At 33.8% G+C, this 9,453-nt stretch overlaps 1 long non-coding RNA gene across 1 annotated transcript; it reads right to left on the bottom strand.

Annotated features, from left to right (window-relative positions):
- Positions 1 to 1,459: 1,459 nt before the first annotated feature.
- Positions 1,460 to 3,326, bottom strand: LOC140006200 (uncharacterized). Its single transcript, XR_011813832.1, has 5 exons — positions 3,209 to 3,326; positions 2,917 to 3,003; positions 2,101 to 2,151; positions 1,699 to 1,772; positions 1,460 to 1,581 (listed from the first exon to the last, which is right to left on the bottom strand). It is a non-coding gene; the product is annotated as an uncharacterized lncRNA (long non-coding RNA).
- Between the last annotated feature and the right edge of the window lie 6,127 nt (positions 3,327 to 9,453).

The raw sequence follows: 9,453 nt of genomic DNA, 5'->3' as shown, positions 1-9,453 counted from the left end.
GATTAGTGCCACTTGTCACCCCCAATTTCCATCTCAATTTTTTTTTCTTTTCCTTTGGTTTAAATGGTCAAAATTTTTGGCCCTCATGATCAGCTTTAGAGCTGATATTTAAGCTCTAATATCAATGGGATTAACTTGATAAAAATGGTGGTCAAATGGTGTGTTCAACAGGTAGTGAACGGTACCCGTCGGTTCGAGCCAATTTTCCTTAAATAGCGTATACTAGGGTTTTAACTTATAATTCACTAACTTATTATTATCACTTCTAATCACACAAACTTAATATCATCTAAAACTCACTCTTAATCATCAAATTTGATCCACCCTCCGTATCCGATAGTCACACTACGGATAGGCATAAAACCCTAATTCGCACTAACTTGAAAACGAAAAGGGTGAACCCTTAATTCTATGTTCATTTGTACTTATTGTGGGGTGATTGGGTACTAAGGCTATTATAAAGTAATAATTTCCAAATAAAAGGAAATTTTTACGAAAAATATAAGAAATTTTGCAAGTTCTCACAAGTTTCACGTATATTTAAGATGATATGAGTAGCATTTACACCTGCTTAGATTCATAATAAGTTGCCAACTAAAAAGAAAGTGAACGCAGAAGCTCTAGTGATGTTAGGGCCAACCTCCTTCCCAAGAGTTGTCTCTTCTTCATGAGCAATTCTGTAGACTATGGATAGAACTTAAATTCAGTAAAGATCAAATAAAAATTAAAATCATATCATGAGACTACTATTGAAACATATGCAAATAAGGTTGCAGTAGAAAGTCCTATGAAATTAAGGGGTTGAAGATGTGAAGGACTGGAAATTGCTGCAATTTTTGTCCTCTCTCTTTCTTCCATTACTTTAGTATCAAACATTCAATACAAATAAAGTGAAATACTCATTAGGCTTCCTGTATAGTTAGCAAATAACAATGCTACAGCCATTTGTTTAACGTCCATCGGAAGAACCAAGAATTCTGTTAGCCTCAAATTATCCTTAACTCCCTTCACAAACATCCAATACATAATTGCTCTGGCAAGTAGCTATCAGACTTGAAGAAAAGAATACTTAGAAAATGAAATGAAAGTTCCTAATCACCATGAAAGCATGCCAGAATAGGAAATGCAAATCAGATCAAATTGGATTTCCAAATCGGCTAGAATTTCATAACGAAATCAGAAAATCCATCAAGCTTTAAAAGACTTTTCACATCAGAGCAGTAAACAAAGGAAAGAATGGAAAGCGAAGAGCAAGTAATTTCCGTATCCAGGAAAAGAAGCATCCAGCCAACATGGAGGCAAAAAGGAAAAGCAGGAAACATCATAATTTTTTGCAAGAAAAATTAGATTTCTAGCAAAAAAAATTGAAAATGAAGGTAGGGAATGGTAAGAGATAACAGTACCATTCCTTGCATTGATGAAAATATAGTAGATGCTACCTAAATTCTAGCTCCAATTTTGAGAGCATTAAAAAGAGTGGAAATTGCCTCACCTTTTGAAAAAAAATCACTGAGGTTCCTTCTTTGGCAAATGAAGAACATATTGGCAATCTTGTACCTCTTGCACAACCACTGCCATTCCCTGTTAAACCAGAGAGACATATAAGTTATAGTTCAACATTCATAACAGGAGAAACTCTTTGTCATGTAATGAATGTATATATCTACTGCTAACCTTTGCAAAATTGCCAAGACCTACCATTTGAAGAAATAGCTGTGGACACAAGGGGGAAAGAATGTCTAATCCAGTACACAAGTCATAGAGAACATTAGCTGCAAGGAAGAATTCTTATGTACTTAGAAGATGAGACCAATCAAAACCATGAACCAAATAGATTATTCTTCATCAGAAAAAAAAGAAAAAAAAATTAAAAATTGTAGACTTGCAGCTGAAAACACTAAACCAACAATTCTCCAACATTTAGGCTCCAATTTCATTGTTGCACAAATTGCTACATATCAATTTTCCTACATGTTACATGTTGTATTTTAATATCTCAAAACCAAGGTAAGAAGCTTCAGGCCTATAAGTTCAAGAGGACAGGAAAAGTTTTATATGTTTATACCAAATAAATATCATTAGTGATTTTATCCAACTTACAGCAGTTGCCGACGCAGAAGTAGGTTGCAATCCTGCAGCAAATAGCAATGACTGCAAGAGGCAAGAATACTGAGAATTAAACCTTGGATTGAGATAGCATTCAAGTATTGTATGCCAAAGACAAACTTGTGGTGAAACCATTGACTATTAGATTGATTTTTGTTTTAGGGGCGTGCATATAAATGAAAAAAGCAAAATCTATTACAGTTTCACCAGATGAAAACTATTAGACGGGACATACCACGAATTTCATTAGAGACAAGTCGGCCAATGGATAAAACACTTGAAAAGGAAATTAAAGTAAACAAGAAGAAATGCAAACTTAACTAGGATTGCAGAATTGATAAGAAATAACACTTCAACCTCTGTAAAAAAAAATGCCCAAAGAAATTCGATATGCATTTAATGTACAACTTCTGAGATTAATGATTAATGAAATTTGCTTGGTTGTTAAAACCTCAGCCACAAGTTGGAGATCTTTGCTAATCTTGAACGAAAAGTTTAACTAAATCACACAATTCTAGAATTCTTTTATCATATTTATAAAGTTACACACTACTTGAACTTATTAAACAAAAATTAAGCTAATTTAACTAACGGATGTTCCACAATTGCACTTGTAACCATCAACTTTTGCTTGAAATCCAACTTCTGTAACTTGACAATGCAACTGAAAATGATGCAAGGAAAACCTCAAACCTTCAACAAAAGAAAGGTGGTGAGGGGAACTTGCAAAAACATACAGTGATCTATAATTGTACTCGAAAGGGCAAAAAAAAAAAGAAGAAATTTGAAAGCACATTTACATGATCATACCTTGAAGACTTTCATTGGATTGGTCAGTGCTGTAGCAATGGCAACAGAAAACCCTCAGTCAATGATGATTGCCTGGCTTCCTATTATCTATAAACAAAAATACACAAAAAAAGACGAATTCATGTAAAAAAATAAAAAGAAACCAGATTAGTGCTTCTTTAGATTTCCTTCAAATTTTACTTGCGCATTACATGAACTACAAGTAGCCGAAATCTAAAACAACAAAAGTAGAGCATAAAACTGAGTCGAAGAAATCACGCAAAAATTGTTATACAAAAAGATTTGTGCTTACTACTATTTTCTTGAAATTTTATCATCGGAGTTGCAAAAAGGTTGGCCTGCATACTTGAAGTCTCGCAATCTTTAAAAGCCTTCGATCGATGGAACCTTTGCTTCATCCCAGGAGAATTCGAACAGAGAGTGCAAAAGATCTGCTTGGAATTGGAGTCTGTGAATCGAGAGAGAGATTAGAGAATAAAGAGGCTGAGCAGAGTGTTCGATGAGTGGCCAATATTGTAAGGTGGTCTCCCACCACAAAAATGCTTAGTGAAAAGACAGTGACAACGATGTCCCACAAGGCACTACCAAGAGCTAAAAAGACCAATCAGGACGAAATCACCAGTAGAATAACAAGATAACCAAGACAAAAGGCAATTGAGTCTGAAAGGCAATAAAAAAGCGCTCCAAGCAGCTAGAAATCAAGGCTCATGTGGAATTCCTGGCACGCGAAAAGACATGGAAAGTCAAAATCAGGTGCAGAATCACATTAAAACTGGCACAATAAACTGTAGCTCAAGCCTTGGGGCTTTATGTAGTTTAGATAGATTAGATACAATGAAATTCCCATTTGACTCATCGTCATGTTATTTCTTTATAGTTTTAGCTTTGTAGCCTCCATCTGACCAAAAAAACAAAGAAACTTCCCATTTCTATTCAAATAAGTTGACTTATTCAATTCAGCCATTTTAAGACTACATAAAATATCAATTTTCATGCCCATTTAAAGTTATTCCGAAATTAGGCTTGAAAAATCAAAACCCCACCATTGTAGAAAAGAAGAATAGTAATTGGGCCTTAATTAGTTATTTCAAATAAGTTTTGATAAAATATGGACTTACACATTTATATCGGAATTCACAATATTTTGAACCTTTTGCTATTGAGAAATTTTTTTTTTTTTATTGTGAAAGAAAAACATCCTTATACTAGGAGTTGGAGTTTGAGAGTTGGGTTTGTTTTCTTCTGTCTCTTTTGGGGTAAAACAGTCTTTTGGATGGAATTTTTATACACTTAATTGGTTGCAGATAGTACTTTTAAATAATGCTTCAGTGGTTGATGAATTCCCCTTGTCCTTTTTTGCAGTTTCTTTGTCTTCTTCTACCCTTTGTGGGTAAAATCGACTTTTGGTATTATTTTTGGGTGGTCTGCCATCTCACATGCATTTAAAGCAATATTGGTTATTAAAGTATGGGCTTTTGTAATTTGCAATTTACTTATTGAATGTCTATTGAGGTACATACGGTCACAGTGTTATGAAATAATGATAAGATGTGGAAGTCCATTGATATTCTCAAGATGTGGATGTCCGTTGATATTCTCAAGAAGGATTACAAGATGTGGAAGTCCGTTTGTATTCTCAAGTAGATAGATTCTTGTATTCTCCCTAGATTCATTGGTACATTGGATGAACCCTTTTATGGATGTACTTGAAGTACTAAATTCGTGTATTTGTATTTAATAGGGTTCTTGTACCTTGATCTTGGATCACCTATATATAGAGGTGAATCCTACTTCATTTGTAACCTTGAAACCTGGAAGTACTTTGATCAGTAAAAGATAATAATATCTCTCTCCTCTTCTCACTCTACTATTCTAATCCCTACTTTTGTTAGTTTATTTTATTAGTTTCATAATACGTTATCAACACGAGCCTCTACCTTGAGCGAAGGAAAAGTACGAGCCTCTACTTTGAGCGAAGGAAAAGCGCGAGTCTAACCTTTGAGCAAAAGTGAAGCACGAGACACTGTCAAGGTTCTGCCCGAACAACTCTTGACTACTTATCGAGGTAAAATTCTTTCCTACGAATCTATTGCATATTCTTATGCCTAATCTCACAAAACAAGAGTTCGTACCTCTTGATATTTCTAGAAAAAATTATTTATCGTGGATATTAGATGTTGAAATTCATCTTGAGACAATGGGTCTTGGGTATACTATTGTTGAAGATTGTAAATTGTCATTTTGATGAATCACTTTTCCCGACATTAGGAGGAGGAATAGATCAACCGAAAAAGGAAATTATTTGAAAAATTGCATTGGATTTCCTGGATCCTCGTACAAAAGAATGTGAACTAGAAGTTCAAAGGATCATACATTTGCAAAATATTGCAAATCAATTACCGGATGCAGTTAGTGACTCCAGAAGAGTCACCAAATCACATATTCCTGCTGAAAATGCTCCGATTAAAATAAATGTCCCTGAAGGACAAATCACAAGTGCTAATGAATCTAAAGTACGCCTGAAGCGTGGGAGACCTCTTGGTTCCAAAGATAAAAATCCTAGAAAGAAAAGAGGATCAAATGAATCAATAATTAGTGACAAAATTCAACCTCCTGAAGAGGTCGCTCCTAAAGAGCCAACTCTCGCAGTGCCAACTCCTGAAGAGAATGAAGTTATAGAAAATTCGATAAACTTTGTCACTACAAGAAAAAGTTGGAACCGAAGAGAAATAATTGTTGATAATACTTTTGCATATAATGTAGCACTTGATGTTTTGATAGATGATGAGGATCATGAGCCTAAATCGGTTGATGAATATCAGCATAGAAATGATGGGCCAAAATGGAAAGATGCGATACAATCTGAATTAGATTCACTGGCTAAAAGGAATGTTTTTGGACCTGTAGTCCAAACACCTGAAGGTGTAAAGTCAATTGAATATAAATGGATTTTTGTGAGGAAAAGGAATGAAAAGAATGAAATTGTGAGATATAAAGCAAGATTTGTAACCCATGGTTTTTCACAAAGGCCTGAATTTGATTATGATGAAACGTATTCACCTGTAGTGGATACGATCACATTTAGGTACCTTGTGTGTATTGCAGTGCATGAAAAACTTGATATCGTCTGATGGACGTTGTCACTGTTTATTTGTTTGGAAATCTTGAAAATGATATTTACATGAGAATCCCTGAAGGATTCAACATGTCTGAAGCATGTAAATCAAATCCTAGAGATGTGTATTCTATTAGAATACAAAAGTCTTTGTATGGGCTCAAGCAATCTGGACGTATGTGGTATAACCGTCTCAATGAATGTTTAACTAAAGAAGGTTATACCAATGACCTAATATGTCCATGTGTTTTTATCAAGAAAAATGGGTCAAATTTTGTGATTATTGCTATATATGTTGATGATCTCAATTTGATTGGAACTCCTGAAGAGATCCAAAAGGCTGTCGAATATTTGAAGAAAGAATTTGAGATCAAAGATTTTGGAAAGACAAAATTTTGCCTTGGTTTACAAATTGAACATTTAGAAAGTGGAATTTTTATCCACCAAACTGCTTATACCCAGAAGGTATTAAAGGGATTCCATATGGATAAAGCACATACATTAAGTACCCCAATGGTCGTCAGATCATTGGATCCTAATAAGGATCCCTTTAGGCCACGAGAGAAACATGAAAAGATACTTGGTTCTGAAATTCCATATCTCAGTACAATTGGTGCACTTATGTATCTTACTAATTGTACAAGGCCAGATATATCATTTGCTGTAAATTTATTAGCAATATTTAGTTCCTCGCCTACAAAACGACATTGGAATGGTATTAAACACATTTTTCGCTATCTCCAAGACACAATTGATCTTGGTTTGTTTTATTCAAATAAATCTAAGCCTGAGTTGCTTGGATGTGCTGATGCTGGGTATTTATCTGACCCACATAAAGCACGATCTTAGACTGGCTATCTCTTTACTTGTGGCGGAACAGCCATCTCTTGGCGTTCTACAAAACAATCCTTAACTGCCACTTCATCAAATTATGCTGAAATAATAGCAATTCATGAGGCCAGTCGAGAATGCGTTTGGCTAAGATCAATGACCTACTACATCCGGAAGAGTTGTGGGTTATCCCCCGAGAAGGAAAATCCTCCAACAATTTTATATGAAGATAATGCAGCTTGTATAACTCAATTAAAGGGAGGATATATTAAAGGAGATAGGACGAAACACATATCACCGAAATTCTTCTTTACTCATGATTTGCAGAAGAATTGTGAGATTGATGTGATACAAATCTGATCGGATAATAATTTGGCAGATTTGTTTACCAAGGCATTACCGACTGCTACATTTGGGAAACTGGTGAAGAATATTGGAATGCGTCGGCTAAAAGATCTCATATAATGTTTGCATCAGGGGGAGAATTTATTACACAAGAATAGTGTACTCTTTTTCCTTCACTAGGGCTTTTGTCCCACTGGATTTTTCCCTAGTAAAGTTTTAACGAGGCATATTCTTTGTGTAATGGACATCTAAGGGGGAGTGTTATGAAATAATGATAAGATGTGGATGTCCGTTGATATTCTCAAGAAGAATTACAAGATGTGGATGTCCGTTTGTATTCTCAAGTAGATAGATTCTTGTATTCTCCTTAGATTCATTAGTACATTGGATGAACCCTTTTATGGATGTACTTGAAGTACTAAATTCATGTATTTGTATTTAATAGGGTTCTTGTACCTTGATCTTGGATCACCTATATATAGGGGTGAATCCTACTTCATTTATAACTTTGAAACCTGGAAGTACTTTGATCAGTAAAAGATAATAATATCTCTCTCCTCTTCTCACTCTACTATTCCAATCCTTACTTTTGATAGTTTATTTTATTAGTTTCACAACACACAGTTACTTTTATAGCTATGAATGTGCGATTTTTCTCCATCCTTACCTTATACCTATTATGAATGCGTAATCTTTCTCTTTCTTCATTGTGAATGCATGACTTTTCTTCTTCCTCCCCTAATTCTAGCCATTAAGTTTATTAATCCTTTGCTTTTTCCCTTTAGTAGCTTAGTATGGTTTTTTTTCCAAGTATAATTCCTTTTTTATTTTTTGGTTGATTCATGGGTAAAAGTCGTTTAAGATTTTCTAAGACTTTTAATGTAATTATGCCATTAAATACTTGAATAGCGGTTACAATCATAGAAGCTATTTTTTTGAAATTCTTATTCCTATTTTCTTCTACATGGTATAAATTTTGCCTTCTTTTTCATCGTCCTATTGGTTTTGATGGTTGTCTTAGGATTCTATTATGTGATCTAAGGCACCTTTAGTTTTTTCTTTCCATTACTTTGTTTGTTTAATGTTTCTAAAAATTTCATTATTCCCCAATGAAGAACTTCCAATTGAGATGTTTTCCAATTACAAATTCATCATCTTGTCTGGTTAGTTTTATCAATAGTTATTGGAATTATTATTTTCATGTAATTAATGATAAGTTGATTAATTTATATAACTCTTATTTGTGTGTAATTTGCATGTTTTCAAGTTTTCACTCATTTTTTTAATATTTTTTTAGCAAGCAGGATTAAGTTTCAGTTTATGACTTCATTGGGTCAGAATATGCTAATTACGGTACATACATTGTTAATGTTGATGGCTTTCTTTAAATGACTAGATTGCATTTTCGTGATAGTTGTTACTAATATCATGTAAAACTTACATTAGTCTTTCTCCTTGTCTCCCATGAATTTGGAAGCAAAATTTTCAAAATACTTATAAATATCTTTTATTGGCAGGATATTTATTTAGTAAGACAATCTGAAGTTTAGTACTATAGTTATTAATTTGGGGGTAAAATATCTAGACAAAAAGATCCACTTTCTTTTTGGAATTCTAGGTCTTAAGGCACGTGACTTTCGATGCCAAGGAACATTTAAACTCAAGGCAAAATTCTTGCATTCTCTCCTACTAATGAAGCATTGATATTTCCGGGCCGATATGGTTCAATAATAGGATCAAGTTGAAAATAAGAAGACAATAAAGTATTCAAGTGCATGTAATGTAGCATATCAGAAAAGCATTCTTCTTCATAAACAGTAAGCATAGGAAACGCCATAAGTGGAACAAAAAGGAAGTTTAGTGGAATATCAAGTTAGTGATCTAAGAGTCATGTCTGTCATTGAACCTTAGAGCATTTTAGAAAGAGTAATCAATCCAGTCTTGTTGGTTATATTATGAGGAACATTATATGCTGTAAAATTACTAAAGTCTATAAAAACAAAAAAATTTCATTTTTAATAGTGATTTTGGAGTCAGAGATCACACATAGATTGCTATTGTTGTTAGTTATTTTTATGGTAGGGCTTATGGTGAAGGTCATGGCTTGGGTTGTGATTTCAATTTCAAGTGGTTCATCTTTAACTATTAAGTTCTTAACGTATTTGTTCATTTCATGTCTCATAAAATATATCCTTATTATTAGTTTTTCAATGTCGCCTGTTAAGAAAAACACGTATAGAAATTTT

The sequence above is a fragment of the Coffea arabica genome, chromosome 5e (assembly GCF_036785885.1).
Source record: "Coffea arabica cultivar ET-39 chromosome 5e, Coffea Arabica ET-39 HiFi, whole genome shotgun sequence".
In the NCBI taxonomy this organism is placed as follows: domain Eukaryota; kingdom Viridiplantae; phylum Streptophyta; class Magnoliopsida; order Gentianales; family Rubiaceae; genus Coffea; species Coffea arabica.
The sequence above is the reverse complement of the archived record's forward strand: the minus strand, read 5'-3'. Positions and strand labels throughout refer to the sequence as shown.